We start from the raw sequence: 15,648 nt of genomic DNA on the forward strand, positions 1-15,648 counted from the left end.
GGAACACCTGGCAATTTCTCTTGCTTCTAAGCTTTGTCCACCATTCATTCATTTCTCCAACAATCCAGCCTCGTTTGCCCTGCTACCATGGGCAAAGGCAAGTCTGCTGTTTGGGGGGGGGGAGGAAGGAAATCTCAAACTCTCCCTCAGAGTACATAAGTTTACCAAAAACTCTTAGAGAGGAGAAGCCAGGTCCAGAGTGAATTCGTGAATCCTGGTGGGACCTTGGATTAGATCGATCTAACGTCTTTCTACACTAGCATCTTGCTTTTTATTGGGTGCCTACTGTGAGTCTGGTGTGGTTCTGAGCTTTGCTGTGCACCTGTGTTCTGCTGCCTGGGCCAGGGCAGGGAGCCTACCGGCTCCCTTCTTGGGCTGGTCCCCTTCTGTCCCTGGCCCTTCTCTCTGTGACTTGGGCAGATGGCTCATTGAACCCCTTAGCAAATTCTCCTTCATCTGGCTCTTCCTTAGCTGGAAATATCATAGACCTCCCCCCCCCCCCCCCGAAGGCCCAGATACAGGTGCAGGGTGACTGTTTTTAAAGAGAACCGTAGGACTGGGGATTCCCTAAAAAGCCAGTGTTTTTCCTGAAAAACAAGCTTTAGTTTTCTGGCTAGACCTGGGGTCCCTGACAACCTGTGCTGGATTGTGGGACTGATTATCAGAGAGGAAAGTCACACCCCTGAGTCCCTCCGCACCTCCCAGAGGGGCCAGGGGTCAGGGACACCTCCGGCCTGCTCTCCAGCCTTCTCCATCCCTGTCTGCTTCTTCCAGCTCTCTCTGCACTCCAGGTCTGCCCTCACTTTCTCCTCATCAGGATTTTTCCTTTCAGGCTCTCTTTTCTCCCTTTTCCGCAGGCTTCTCCTACTCCGTCCTCTAAGTAAGAATGTCCACCCAGGCAAACAAGCAAGCCTCGGAGTTCTCATCTTGCAAGTTGGGATGGCGGTAGTGTTTGCTTTACTGAGTGATGATAATTAATAGATCCCTTGTGTGTGACAACCATTATTACTTTAAAAAGGAAGAAAAAAAAGCTTCCTTTTCCTGTAGAACTTTCTCTGACATTCCCATGTGCTGTTAGCGCCTTCCTCTTCTTCCACCATTTCTCTCAGTATCTCTCCTCTGTGTCTCTCAGTTCTATTCACCTCCTTTCCCTCCCTCAGGCTTGTCACCAGCCCACCCTCCCCCAGTTCCGGCCATAGGCCACAAGGCCCAGGTTGTACTGACAAGGGCAGGGCAGGGCTGGTGGCAGTCTTGTTTCTCATTAGAGGCTCAAGAATGTGTGGAGTCATGAGGGACAATAAGAGCCAGCAGCAAGAAGAATGGGGCCTCTGTCAGGGCAGGACAACTTTCCCAAATCCTGGCCTTGACTGAATGGGAGTACCTGAGGGCTGGGGAGGGGTGGAAGCCCTGTGGTCGCAGGTGGTAGGCATGGGGGGGAGGGGACTGGGCCTGGGCTCCCTGGAGTCAGCCAGCTTGGGAATTCTTAGCCTCTGCAGGGAGAACAGCTCAAGATCCTCCTTGGAGACAGGGCCTAGGAAAGCCACAGGGGTTTTTAGTGGCCTTCACACATATCAGGCTGGAAGTGGGGCTGCCTGGGCCCACCAGCCTCCAACGCAAGCAGAGGCCCATAAGATTTGAGGTGAGACAGGAGGTTGGGGTCAGATCATGAGCCTGGCTCCAGTGTGAGAAGGGGGTGAGTCCGTGGGGTTGTCCCTGAGTGGTGATTTTGAATGCCTGGGGTTCAGGGAAAGCAGGTTCTCAGGGCTCTGGGAGGGAGGTGTTTTCTGGGGAAAGGAGATGACTGCTCACTCGACTTGTCTCTTCCTCCACATTCCAAATGAGGTCCTAGCGACTGTCAGCCACCAAAGGCCCCCCACCCCCCGGGCTTCCAGATCTTACTTGGCTGGTCAGCTAAGCCGGTCCACGGGCAGGTCAAGACTTTTCTGGGCCCAAGGATGGGAAGCCAGGACAGGTGAGCCTTTGCCAGGAATCAAAGGGGAAGACAAGGGGGAGAGGAAACAGGACAGCTGGTCTTGTTTCCCACTTCTCCCCCTTTCAGGGGTAGGGAGTGGTGGGAACAGGAGAAAGGGGTTGGGGCGGGGAGAGGAACGGAAGCTTTTTAGATAGGGAGGAGGGTCAGGCAGTAGCGGGGGCCTGTGGGGAGCTGACTCAGGTCTCCTGCCAAAAATTAAACCATTAAAAAAAAAAAGCTGGAGGGGAGCGGCAGGGGAAGGATAGAGAGAAAGGAGATGGGGGGGGGGAGAGAGGGGACCAAACAGCCCCTCTACACCAATAGCCCGGCAGGGGGACGTGAGTAATACTCGGCTGGTTCAGAGGAAGTGAGATCAAAAGCCAGCAGATACAAGAGGTTTGTGCTTCACCAACCAGACAGCCGGAGGCTCAATGAGACCTTTGTTCCCCGGGCCCAAGTCAGGGTTGAAGGAGTACCTGACCATCCCCGCCTGCTGGCTGCCCCGCCCCCTCCGTCCTGGGCCGGCGCAGGGGTGGGTCACCGGGGAGTCAAGGGGAGTAGGGCAGCTCCGGCCCAGCCAACGGTGGGCGGAGGAGGGAGGAGGCCTGCCCTCACTGGGGCGGGGAGCTTCTGGGGTGAGTGGAGGAGCGAGTGGCTGCCTGGCAGGCAGGAAGTGGCTCTGCAGGAATTGAGGGAGACTTCGAGGGAGAGGAGCCTTGCTGGGTCCGCCAGGTGAGCAACTCCTGGGCTCCCGGCACCCCCTGGCCAGCACCTCTTAGAGGGGACCGTGGGCACTCAAGCCTGGAGCCCTTGGCTTCTTGCAGGTTTGGGGTTTGGGATTCTGGGAGTCGAGGAGTCAGAGTTGGATGGGAAGATGGGTGGTATCTACTTTGACCCTCAAAGGTTACGATGGAGGTGTGTGTGTGTGTGTGTGTGTGTGTGTGTGTGTGTGTGGTGCTTCGTGCTGAGTTACAGTGGGTTGCTACTCTCTGAAGAGATAGAATCTGATCTGGGCCTCAGGTCATCTCCCACGGTCCTGCTTTGGTCCCTGGGAGTTCAAGGCTGTGCCTGGAGGTCTGAGTCCCCTGGAGTCTCCCTGACCTGGGCATGCAGGGGTCCTGGTTTGCCAAGGCACTCCTTCAAGTCCTGTGCCCACAGCCAAACCCTGGCAGGAGAGAACGTTAGAACTTTGGTTTAGGGCATATCTTTTCCAGGCTCCCAAGACCATGGTGCTTCACACCATAGCTCTTTACCCTGGCCACCTGGTCGTGGAGATGCCTGTGCCAATTACTGGGTCCCGCCTACTATACAGCAACAGCACTGACGGGTCAGCGGGCAGAGCTGGCTGCCCTCCGCTGGAGATTTCAGCTCAAGTCTTTGCCTGCCTCTAAATAGGTTTGGAGATGCCCCCCCCCCCCCCCGCCTTCCCCTTCTTCCACCAAAGAATGGGTACAGTGAGTAGCTCCCTCCATTAGTCTGAGAAAAATGAGGGGATACCTTAGCCCTAGGAGGGTACCCCAAACACTTCTGCCCTTCCAAAGAGAAAACTGGCCTTTTGTTTCTGCATTCTTTTGCCCCTCTGCTTCATGTGCTGGCCTGGAAAGGGTTAAAGCTTAGAAAGAGGGAGCCCACAACGGGGCCTCTCTCTGGACTGACCTGGCAGCTTTGAAAAGGGAGGCCCTTATTTGCTAGGGGAGGGGAGGAGGTAGTTAGAGACTCTGGGAGGGGGCTAGAAGCTAATTAAGGGGCTTTGAGGAGGTCCTTTATGGCCAGGAAGCCACCGCTTCTCCAACCAGCAGTGGGGACCATTGTGTGGGGCCTTTGTGGGCCCAGAACTGGAGACTCATTACTGAGATGGCTTTGGTGTTCTTGGGGCCCAAAGGAAAGGGGTTGGGGGTAGGGCAGGGAGAATGCGACCTGGGGGGCCCTAGGCTTCCTGGGAGGCAGACCGGTGGGGAAGGGGACTGGTGAGATTCCTCAGGTGTCCCCCCAGCTTACTGCTTTTGAGATTCCTGCCGCCTGACCCCCCTCAGCTCTGCTGTGGCCTATGGCTTTTCATTCCTATGTGATTGCCGTTCCGAACTCATGTAGGGCTAAAAGCCATGGGCTACAGTGAGGGGCCAGCTCCTTCTGCACAACTGCACTTCCCCACGGACCGGCCACCGAGAGGGGGGGGTGTGACTGGAAGCCACGCCTGGGGGAGGGGCCCCGCAAGGGATCTGGTATCCTGGGGCTAGGGCCGGGTGAGGAGGGGTTCCAGCTGCCTGACTTGGGGCAAGTCACTTCCACTCTCTGGACCTGGTCCCCAGTCTAAAATAAAAAGCCTGGGCAGCTGTTCCCAAAGAAATAAGAGGGAGGTGCAAAGGTTTGCTGAGGAGTTGCTTTCCTCCTTGCTAAGTTATTGAGCCCTGGCTCATGCCCAGAGATTTGGGGGCTGGAGGCAGGGGCCATGTGCCTCAGAGTCGTGGTCCCTTCCTCAGGATCTCCAGGATGCTTTCTGCTTTTCAGCCTTGCTCCTGTATTTCACCTTTTTCTGTGCCCAGCTTGGAATTCTCAGCCTTCCCGGTCAGCTGTAATGGGGTGAGAATGTTCCAGAATGGAGCTAGAAAGGGTCGGGTGCTGGTGGCTCACATCTGTAATCCTAGCTACTCAGGAGACTGAGATCTGAGGATCACAGTTCAAAGCCAGCCCTGGTAAGATAGGCTGCGAGACTCATCTCCAGTTAACCACAGAAAACCGAAACTTTGAGCTGTGGCTCAAATTGGCAGAGTACTAGCCTTGAGCAAAGGAGCTCAGGGAGAGTGCCCAGGCCCTGAGTTCAAGCCCCAAGACCAACAAAAACAAAGAAACTGGGAAGGCTGCAGCTCCCCTAGGGCAGCAGCAGGATGGACGGAACCTAGGGTCTCTAGCTCCTGGTCCATCCCTAGCTCCTGGTCCCTCGAGTTCCTTCTTACACTCCACCTTCCTGTCACAGCCTGCCTAGCCCCTTCCTTCTGTTTCCAAGCCTACTTTATTTCCATCCCTCTCCCTCCGCCCTCCTCCTCCCCAACCATCCTGGAGACTCCAGCAGATGGAAATGAAGCAGGCTGTGATGTTGGTGGAATCACCCCTGCTTCCTACACACACCCCCTACAGCCCCCGGGCTGTCTAAAACAGACCACTGAAGATGAGAGGACTATATTTGGTGCTGAGAATCTGAAGGCAAGTTACTTATAATGTCTTGGCGCCCCTAATTCCCTCCAATCGATATTTGCTGAGTGCTTCCTGTATACCACAGTTCTAACCTGTAGGAGCTCATCCATTCCCCCAAATAGCTGTATCTACTATTGGCCCATTTTGCTTATGGGAATCCGAGCCACCGGGAAGTTGGGAAACTGTTCCAAGCACATTTGGCTAGTAAGGGGCAGAGCTGGGGATTGAACCCAGATTCTCCACAGCCAGAACCCAGTGTTTTTACTGCCTCCTGCGGACGTAGGGAGAGCTAATACCACCTGAGTGGTGGGACTGATCCTAGAGTGCTGTGCACAGCCCAGGGGTGCTCCAGAAGTGTCTGGGGGTGCTGGTCCTCAAATTGGCTCCATGACCCGACTCCAATTACTCAGCCAATCACACTTTCCCAGCAAGAGCAGAGGGGAAAGAAAAAAAATCTAACAGGAGAAGCAAAGAGAAAACCCAAACCAGCTGGGGTTATACTTGGCTGGTCCAGGTTACAAGCACTCCCATCCCAGCTTGGATTCTCTAGAGATGGGTAGCACCTGCCCCCCCCCCCCCCCCCCCCCCCCCCCCCGTGAGGCTGCCGCAGCCGAATTGGTCTTACTCCCTGTGGTGCTCTGAGAATCTCCCGATTCCTGATTCCTTCTCTTGACTCCCGATCTCCCGCCTTGAAAAGTTAGATGGGAACAATGTCCCCTTCCTTCTAGCCCCCAGAGCCTTCCAGAGAATGAATTCCATTGTGTAGTTTACCCACTTCAAGACCCCAGCACTGAGGGGAGAGGGACAGGTGAACCATTTCGAAGATTCTACCTCTAGAAAGCTCCGGCCAAGCAAGGCACTAAATAGGAATTGCAGAGTCCATATTAGTGGGAGAGACTGTGAGCTGGGAAAGGGAAGGTGGGGGGGAAGGGGGGTAGGTGAGGTGAGTTTCCATGAACAAAAAGGCAGAGCAACTCACCTGAGGAGAGTCCCTGCTTTGCAGGGAGGGGCAGAGGAGAGGGTATTTGACGCACTCTGGGGTAACAAAGTTGGACCTCCTTTCCAGCCTTTGTCACCTCTGGGCAGGCTTGGAAAGATACACAATTGTATATGTCACATAATTGTTGAACTGCCCTGAATAGGCAAGCTGGCCTCATGCCCTCTCTCCCGAAGGACTCACAGATCCGAGGCCGGCCGACAGCTGAAAGGGAAAATATTCTGAGCAATCTAAGTTGCTACCGTCCTCAGACCCAGCATAAAGGCTCCCACGGGAGAGCGGGCCCATGTTTAACCACACAGAGATTCAGGCAGGTCTCTCTCTCTGGTAGTATCTACGATTTTTAGTGGAAATGGAGTTTGACTGCTAAGCTCTACTTTCTGAAGGCAAAGATGATGGCGGGGGTAAGGGGGAAATCTCTGTCTTCATTTTTAGAAAGGGATAGCACTGTTTGACCTCTTTTTTTGGGGGGGGTCCCTTCTAGCCTGAGCCAGTGCCTAAGTGCCCCCCCTCTTGCTGTCCTGATGACTCAGGGTACACCAGCTTCTGCTAAACCCTGAATGCAGGATACAAGGGCATTTCAAGACTTGCTACCCTGGGCGCCCCTCCCCCAGCTCTGATGGCACCCCAGTATCTCAGAACCACTGATAAACACTTAGCTGCCCTTTTAGTCTTGGGAGGTGGGGGGGGGCAGGCAAACAAAAGGCCAGTGTGGCTGGCCTTGGCCTGCTCTAGGGGTGGTGACCTCAGGGGTCTTGGCTCCAAGGGCTTGGCTACCAAATCCAGGCAATTCTGGCTCCCGCAGGCCAAGAAGGAGTTAACTTCCAAGGAGAACTCGGGCTTCTCCCAGACAGGAGCCTGGTGCCCAGCTAGGCTGCTGCCAACTCTGGGAAGAAGTCCTGGGATCTGTAGTTTGTGCCACCACCCACCCCTGGCCTGCCTGTTTATCAACACCGCCTGGTAGACTACAGTTCCCAGAAACCTGCAGAGGCCTGGCTTTGGGGGAAGGGGTGGGGTGTGAGGCTCGGAGATGGCAAGGGAGGGAGAGGGAGGGGGTGGGGAGAGAAAACCCAATTCGCCCCCTTCCTTTTTAATTCTTTCTCCTGGTGTGTCTGCTCCAGAGCCAGAGCTAATCCCCCAAATCCGGTCTCCTAAGCTGCAGCTGCTTCCTTTCTCGGAGATGAATGGCTCGGGGAGGGAAGGTGAATTCATATTTTAATTACTGAGGCGGGGTGCGAAGGGCGCTGGGGAGGGGGGCAGGGCTCTGCATTGTTCCAGAGGTTCTGGGGGCATCCTTCCCCACCGGGTCACTTCACTGCTGCCCTTTACCTGAGGTGGGGGTAGGGGGCGTCGGGGGGGGGGGGTCTTAAGGAAAGCTTGGCTTCTGTCTGAAGAGTTGGAGGGTGGGAGGGACATTACCTCTTGTTTGAACTCTTGGCTTATCCCAACAGTGCGGAGTATCTTTCTACCCTTCCCACCCCCACCCCGCCACCCACTTCGATGGAGGACTGCACCAAAATTGGAGAGATACCAGAGAGTTGGTGTCCGCAAGTCCCAGCCTTCTCGCCACACTAAGCGTAGCCTTCTTGGTTCTCCCACGTGTCCAAACTGGCCCCACTGCTCCCTTATAGCCCACAGTGCTAGACTCAGACTGTGGCAGAGAGATGTGGGGTGAGGGGCAAAGGAAGAGTGAGTTTATAGGCTAGGGAACCCCGTGGTGGTCGTGTGGGGGGAGATGCTAGTGGCTGGATATCTGGCTAGGCAGAGCATCTAGACCCCAGACCATCTTGGAGCTGAGTTCCGGGAAAGTCAGAAAGGAGGATGGGGAAGGAGCCAGGGCCAGCAGCTTGTAGTCTAGTGAGCCAGTCATGGGGCAGTGGGAGAATGGTCTGCACCTCCATCCTTGTAGTTCTTGGGGTAAAGGGGTGGTCTCTCTCTTCCTTAGTCCCTCCTGGATTCTGGGGTGGGGGCACAGGTGACTGGGGAGTCTTCCAGGGCTAGCAAAGTGTTAGGTTTTTAAAAAGAGGTGGCCGAGTAAGAACAGCACCAGCACGCACGTGGTATTCAGTTAAGGGGTCGGTTTATTCAGTAGACCTGCTGGGACCAGGCAAGGTTGGCACTCCACGTGGCTGGGAAAGGCCTGGGAAGGAGAGAGCTGGGAAAGAGAGGAAAGAGCTAGAAAAGAGCAGAGAGAGGGGTAAGAACAGTAGCACTCACGTGGTATTCGGGTAAGGGGTAGGTTTATCCAGTAGACCTGCTGGGACCATTGCAGTAGCAAAAACTGTACTTCTGAGAATGGCATAAAAATGAGGCTCTCTGGCTTTCCAGGGAGCGCAGGAGACATTTCAAAGGGGTTTCACGGCTCAGGTGTGATTCGTAGCACCCCATTAAATGAGTAGAGTCAGTCTGGTGAGTGAAGGAGAGCTGACCAGGCAGAAGCGGCGTCCCGACTTCCCCCAGAGCCCTCTAGAGAGAAATGGCCAAGCCCCCAAAACCAAGCGTCCTCGGCTTCAGAGGTGACCGGCCTTTCAGCTAAAGGCCGTAGGAGCTCTCTGGCGTGGCGCCACGTCTGGACAGAGACTGAGTAACAGAGAGCCGTAGAGTAGTTTCACTCACCAGAGTAGAGAAGTGGTGTGGACGTGAATGTGAAGGCAGCAATGGTATCGATGCGCTGATTCCGCCGCAGACAGACTGGTTCGCAAAAGGCCGTCAGAACTGTGGGTATTCCTCAGAGCAAAAAGGGAAGAACAAAAAGAGAAAAAAGAGGAAAAAAACAGAGAAATCCCAGCTATCCTGACTTTCAGCCTTTATCCGAGTCACGGCACCATTTATGTTAGGTTTTTAAAAAGAGGTTGCTGAGTAAGAACTGCAGCAGCACGCACGTGGTTTTCAGGTAAGGGGTAGGTTTATTCAGTGGACCTGCTGGGACCAGGCAAGGTTGGCACTCCACGTGGCTGGGAAAGACAAAGGGAAGAGCTAGAGTAGAGAGAGAGCTAGAAAAGAAGAGCCAGAGCTAGAAAAGAACAGAGCGAGAAAAAGAGAGAGTCTGGGCCTGGGCTAGGCCTTATGTAGGGTATGGGCGGAGAAAGGTGTGGCCACATCAAATTCAGATGTGACCTCAGCGGATGCAGATGTGACCTCTTCCAGGTGTCCCAGTTGCCTAGGTAACGCAGGTACTGGGTGGAGACTTTGCTGCGAGGAGGGTGGAGTCTGCTCACCATCCAGGAGCGAACCTTACACAAAGGAGAGGTCATTGGACCTGACTTCTCCAGGGAGCCTCCATCTGGTGCTGGGGCTGCTGCCATGGGTGAAGGTTAAAGGCTGGAAAGGGAAGGTGCAGGACTTCTGCCCGGCAGAGCAGATAGCAGTGTGGAGAGTACGAGCCCAGCAAAGAGGGCTCCCTCAGTGCCTGCTGGTCAGGGTCCCCAGCTGTCACTCATTTCAGGGGCGGGCCTAGCGATCTGCATGTGGCTGACAGCCTGGGCTGACTCCAGGGCATAGAGTTATGGCCCGCTCAAGCCCTGGTAGAGCAAGCAGCACCCCAGATCCATGCTGTGGGAGGAATAAGGAGTCAGGCCCTCGCTGTGTTATTCTATCTTTGGAAACAAGGACCTAGAAATCCCACTGGAGTAACCAGCTCTCTAGTTTTTCTTGGGAACCAACTTGTGACTCCCCACCCCCTACCCCAGTTCAGCTCCTGGGGGATTTCTCCTTTTTTTTTTTTTTTTTAATTTTTTTTGGGTCCGGTCGTGGGGCCTGAACTCTGGGCCTGGGCGCTGTCCCTCAGCTCTTCACCTCAAGGCTAGTGCTCTACCACTTGAGCCACAGCACCACTTCCGGCTTTTTTCTTTTTGCTTATGTGGTGCTGAGGAATGGAATCCAGGGCCTCAGGCATGCAAGGCAAGCGCTCTACCACTGAGCCACCTTCCCAGCCCGGGATTTCTCCTTCTTGTCTTTGTTTTTTTTCTTCTCTCAAGGCTAGTGCTCTACCACTTAAGCCACATCTCCACTTCTGGCTTTTTTTGGGGTCAGTGGTGGGGCTTGAACTCTAGGGCCTGGGAGCTGTCCCTGAGCTCTTCAGCTGGAAGCGAGCATTCTACCACTTTGAGTCATAGCACCACTTCCTGTTTGCTGGTGGTTCATTGGAGATGAGAGTCTCATGGACTTTCCTGCCCAGGCTGGCTTTGAACCACAATCCTCAGATCTCAGCCTCTTGAGTAGCTAGGATTACAGGCATGAGCCACTGGTGCCTGGAAACTTTTTGGTAGTTTATGGATGATAAGAATCTCACTGATTTTCCTGCCCAGGCTGACTAGGATTATTGGCCTGAGCTACTGTGCCCAGCAGACCTTTCTTTTAATATGTGGGTCCTGGGTCCTCTTAGCCCTACCTCTGCCTTACTGACAGGCTGAGCAAAACCCAGGATTCTCATCTTCCCCAAAGCACTCCAAGGGGAGGAGCATCACTGAAGGACGTAATTGCCCCTGGGGAAGGGAAGTGGGCTGAAGAGACCCTGAAGTGCCCCTAGATGTGGGATGGGGCTGTGAAGGTTAAAGACACTTGCCTGACTTGTTTTGGTCCTGAGTTCTTTCTCCAGTTAGCTTTGTTGACTGGAGAAAGAACTGTAGGCTCTCTCCCCCATGCATTTTTCTGCTGCTGATAGCTCCAGTGACCTCCTTCCTAGCTTTCTGGAAGTGAATATGTTGTAAGTACTGGTAACCAGGAGTTTACCCATTCTCCTTTCCTTTTCCTTTTATGGGATTCCCAGTGTCTTTCTAGTTCCTTAGGTTTGGAGTACGAAAGTTAAGCCTTAACTAACTTCCTGGTGCTTGGAAAGAAGGACATGAAGGCCCAGAGATGTCCCGCCACTGGCCTAGGGTGACACAGCATAGCAACGTCAGAGCCAAGAATAGAACCCAGGCTACCTAAGCCCCAGTTTGGATCCCCGTCTCTCTAGGTTTGTCATGGGAGGGATCCACAGATAGCTGTAGGAGATGGATCTAGAAATATAGTAGTTGTGTCTCGGCTGTGTCTATATTTATCCTGGAGGTTGCTCTCTGCTCACTATATATACTCCAGCAGAGTGGGTGTGTAAATGGTGTTGGAAAGCGGGTGGGTTATTAAATAGCAGCCTGCCTCTCTATCCATGCTGACTCAAGCTGGGCCTCCTGCCCACCCAGCTGGCCATTGGAAATGCATTGCACCTATTAATTACAGCTATTAGACGTATTACCGAGCGCTGAGGGAGAAATGGAGAGAGGAAGGGAGGAGGGAATCCTGACAGGACTGGCTCCACGTTGAGCTGTACGGTGTGCATGGAGAGGGCCTCTGCTCCACAGGAGAAACAAGGGACAAGGTTGACCAGACCCGGGAAATGTCCGCAATGCCACGTGGGCCACACCAGGTTCAGAGATGGAGCCACTTTACAGGTGTGTCTTGCATTTGAGGCACAGGACATGCATGCCATCTCTGCCCACCAGGGGAGGTGCTGTGGCCTTGTTTCAAACCTTCTGACCTCGCCCCCAGGCCTCCCTCTCTCCCCTCTGCCCTTCACTTCACGCACATATCTGTTCCCCATGCTTTTCCTACACAGAGAAACCATTTCACCAGGGTCAGGATGCAAGCCTGGCACCCCTTCCTGTTCCCAGATCCCATCTCTGAGCTAACCTACAAGTTCTTCTGCTTCCTCATCAGCAGGCTCAGAGCCAAGGAACGGAAACAGAAGGAACGTGCAGGTGCAAGGGCAGGGAAGCCTAGACGAGGCGGGTAAGGCGCTGCTCTGGCAGCCTGAGCCCATCTATCTGCAGTCAGATACCTGCAGGTGCTACAGCAGCCCTTGTCTGACTCCTGTGGAGTCAGAGGGCTGACCAGCTAGAGATGTGGGACAATGAGCCATGCCTGGACAAACTCAGCTTCAGCCCCTGCCTTAACATGACTTTTGTGCTAGAGATTAAATGACATCATCATCCGGTTCCGGTGGCTCACACCTGTCATCCTAGCTACTCAGGAAGCTGAGGCCTGAGGCTCATGGTTCAAAGCCAGCCTGGGTAGGAAAGTCTGTGGGACTCCTTATGTCCAGTTAGTCACCAAAAAAAAAAAAAAAAAAGCCAGAAGTGGCGCTGAGGCTCAGTTGGTAGAACACCAGCCCGAAGTTAAAAAGCCAAGTGAGAGGCCCTGGGTTCGTCTCAGTAAGAGTGCAAAAAAGAAAGGAAATGATGTGAACTCTTTTTATGCCTACTCCTAATCTCTGTTTTCAGCATAGGCGCTAAATAAAGTAGCCTGTTGGCCGAAGAACTCTCACGGTCTGTTCTCTGCATGTCGAGGCCCAGAATGTGGGTTAGTTACGTGGAGCAGCACAGGATGCACAAAGCAGTCGCATACCTTGGGGCTGTTAGGGAAGGAAGGATTTGGTGACTGCATTCCAGGTGTCTGGGCCGAGGCTGGGCTGGGTGGAGGACCCTTTAAGCACCACGTCCTCCTACATCTGGAACACTTGATTGAAGACCGCAAGGAGAAAGGGCAACACCCCACCCCCACCCCCATACACACACATACCCGCGTGCCGTAGCCACAGCTTATTTTGAATCAGCTTGCTTCCTGTTCCCCTGCCACAGGTGTGTTCAGGTGTGAGGTGAGGCCGAGGGCCAGGACAAAGCAGGCAGCAGCTGGGCTTGAGTTCAGCTTCCTCCAGATGAGGAAACAACGCAGGTTTCAAAGAGCCTGTTATTGGATGCTGCTGCTTCTCAGTGTGGCAGCTAGCGGGGCCTGGGCTGCCTCAGGAAGCGCAGAGGATTCTGGGAACATTTAACCCCAGCTTGCTTCTCTTCTGCCTTTCTCCCTCCCATCTTCCCTCCCTGCCTTTCCTTTGCAGATCTTCAGTGGTGAGCACCCCCCAGCCTGCCCCAGGGCATGCCCCAGTTCACTTTCGCCTGTTTCTGTGGCCTCCACGGCTTCTGCAAGATGAAGAGGAAGAAGGAAGAGATTCACAGAGAGCGGGAAACGGCCGTGTGAGCAGAACCAGGGGCGCCTTGTCAGGTCCCAGGGCTGAGCTTGTGCTGCTGACTGCTGCTGACGCTGGGCGCAGAAGCCATCTTCTCTTAGCTGGCTCCTGATTAATGGGAGGGCATCGGCCTCCTGGGCACCTGGCAGGCCTTCTCATGCCCACACTTATTAACTTCCTATCTTCCGGTCTCCCTGGAGAAAGGCCCCAGTCACACAAGGGGGAACCTCAGGACCGGCTGCATACCTTACAGAGGAGCCGAAGTTGCCCCTGCCCCAAGGGCTCTGACTCTTCTCTGGTAGCCCCTCCCACAGGGGCAAGTGGCCTTGGGGGAGAGATTTCTAGATGAGAAGAAACTGGCTATTCTGCCAGAGAGCCCCGGAACAGCCCTGTCCTGACCTGCATGGAGTCCCAGGCAGGGCCTCAGGACCCCAGCTCTTCCCAGCATCCTCTTGGGCCAGGCACCAAGGTAGAGGCCAGAGATGGGCAGTAAGAGGAGAGGAAAGGGATGGCTCTGCTCCGCCCAACACCACAGGGCAGCCTTTCCCCAGCCCTAGCCCTGGACAGGCCCCTCTCCCCGCTTCCATGATGTCTGGCTCATTAGCAGTACAAAGATCTGGGGAGGTCTGTCTCCAGGGCACTGACCCCCTCCAGGACTATCTACCAGGAGCTGGACTGTGGGAACCCTTTCCTGGACTAAACTGTGTGCCCACTTTTATTTTCCCACCTCACCCCTGCCTTCTCAGAAGCCATAAAGGGGATCTGTCTGCATGTGGTGCCTTCAGGGGAAACTTGGGGGTCGGGGGGAGCCTCTAGGACTGACCTTGACCTTTTTCTTCATCTCCTCAACCCATCAACCTTCCTCACTCTCGCCCCAGCCCATTTCTAGGGGGTAGAAATCAAAAGAAAGAAAGAAAAAACAAAGCAACCTTCCTTCTCCTCCCTCCCATTTTCTGCTCTCCTTCCTCCCTGCACTTTGTCATTGTGCCAGGACTTCTCTCTCAGGTGCTAGAAGGGCACAGGGACGGGCACCGGCAGCAGAAGTCTTCAGGCAGATTCTGTTGCTTCAGTGAGCCTGCCATGATCCTCCCAGGTACCGCTGTGCTCAGGAGTGAACTCCCACCTCCCCCCCCCCCCAGCACCTCAGGACAGAATAGCTTATCTGACTGTGGCCTGTTAGAGGAGGTCAGGGCTGCAGGACGGGAGGGGCTGAACCCCTCTTTCCAGGAATGCGTGCTTCTCCAGGCAAGTGGGGAGGGCAGAGGCCCCTTCTGTGGCTTGTCAGAACCTGGCCGCCTTTCCTGCCTGGCGCATGCCCACAGTCAGGCATTTCCTGGGCTTTGAGCAGATTTGGGGGATCAAGGTTGTCTCGGTGAGGCTCCACTAAGGCTTAAAAGTTCTGTCCTCCCTCTCCTTGGACACCCTCCCACCCCAGCCTCCAACAATCTGTTATTTCCTTTTATATCCAAAGAATTATACACAGAAGCCCTACTCTCAAGGAAACAGCAAGACTCAGCAATAAACACTCGTGGGGTCACAAGGGACAGAGGGAAACCTCCTGGTTCTCTGTCTTGGACAGCAAAGGCCTTGAGTGAGGCAGAGAGAAAGGGCAGAAAAACGTGGGGGTGGGGAGGTTCCCTAATACTGAAGCCCTCCCTTGGGAGCCCTTGTCCCTGGTGGTGGCCTGCGAGCCTGCAGTCCTCTGGAAGGGGAGGATGAAATTCTATCCCTGAGACTCAGAGGTGTTGGGTATTATGTCCCAACCACAGGGCCTCACCCCGAGGTAAGGTCAGGAGAGTAGAGAATGCGGGCCTGGGAAGGGGAGGAGTGGGGGGATGCTCTCACCCTGGGCGAGAGTCCGGGCAGCTGCAGGATTTGGCTGGGGTCCACTCAGAGCTGCCTCCCCCAAGATAGTGCCCTGGACTTGCCAAGGACACGGGATATCTCCCACCCTGCCATGGGAACGTGGGTGGGGTTCCAAGGTCAAGGCTGTCTAGATGCCCGCTGGTGCCCGCCCGTGGCTGTGCTTGGCCTCCAAGCTGGTGGCCTCCTCATCCAGGCCTCAGGCAGGGCCAGCGCTGTATTATCTTGTCCCTCTGTTTTCCTTCTCAGGGAGACAGACACTTGGCTTCTCCCGGCATCTTTGAAAGGATTCTGGAAACCTGTTTCCACCGCTGTGCCCTTGGGTGAGCACAGGACAGGTGTAATTTAAAAAAAAAAAAAAAAAAGCCAAAGCAGCCCGTATCCACACACGGCATGCAGTCAGACCTCTGACTTCTAACCCTCCCTCTGCCTTCCTGTTCCTTCCCGGATGAGCCTCGTTTCCACCTTGCTTGGAGCCACACTCCTTTCCAAAGATTCATTTGGATCGTTTTGCCCTTTCTAGTTCAACTTCCTAGGAAAGAGGCTATTCCACGTTCTTTTCCCAGCGACTCCATCGAAGTCGGGCTTCTGAGCTTTTGGGATGAGGCAGGGGGCACACAGCTT

The 15,648-nt window shown here is 54.6% G+C and overlaps 1 long non-coding RNA gene across 1 annotated transcript; it reads left to right on the top strand.

The window, feature by feature from the left end:
- The first annotated feature begins 2,636 nt into the window (after positions 1-2,636).
- On the top strand, positions 2,637-15,360 carry LOC122109601. Its single transcript, XR_006147717.1, has 3 exons — positions 2,637-2,704; positions 13,033-13,168; positions 15,274-15,360. It is a non-coding gene; the product is annotated as an uncharacterized LOC122109601 (long non-coding RNA).
- The last annotated feature ends 288 nt before the right edge of the window (positions 15,361-15,648 follow it).

This window comes from Dipodomys spectabilis, unplaced genomic scaffold (genome assembly GCF_019054845.1).
Source record: "Dipodomys spectabilis isolate Male_0828 unplaced genomic scaffold, ASM1905484v1 ptg000069l, whole genome shotgun sequence".
Classification (NCBI taxonomy): domain Eukaryota; kingdom Metazoa; phylum Chordata; class Mammalia; order Rodentia; family Heteromyidae; genus Dipodomys; species Dipodomys spectabilis.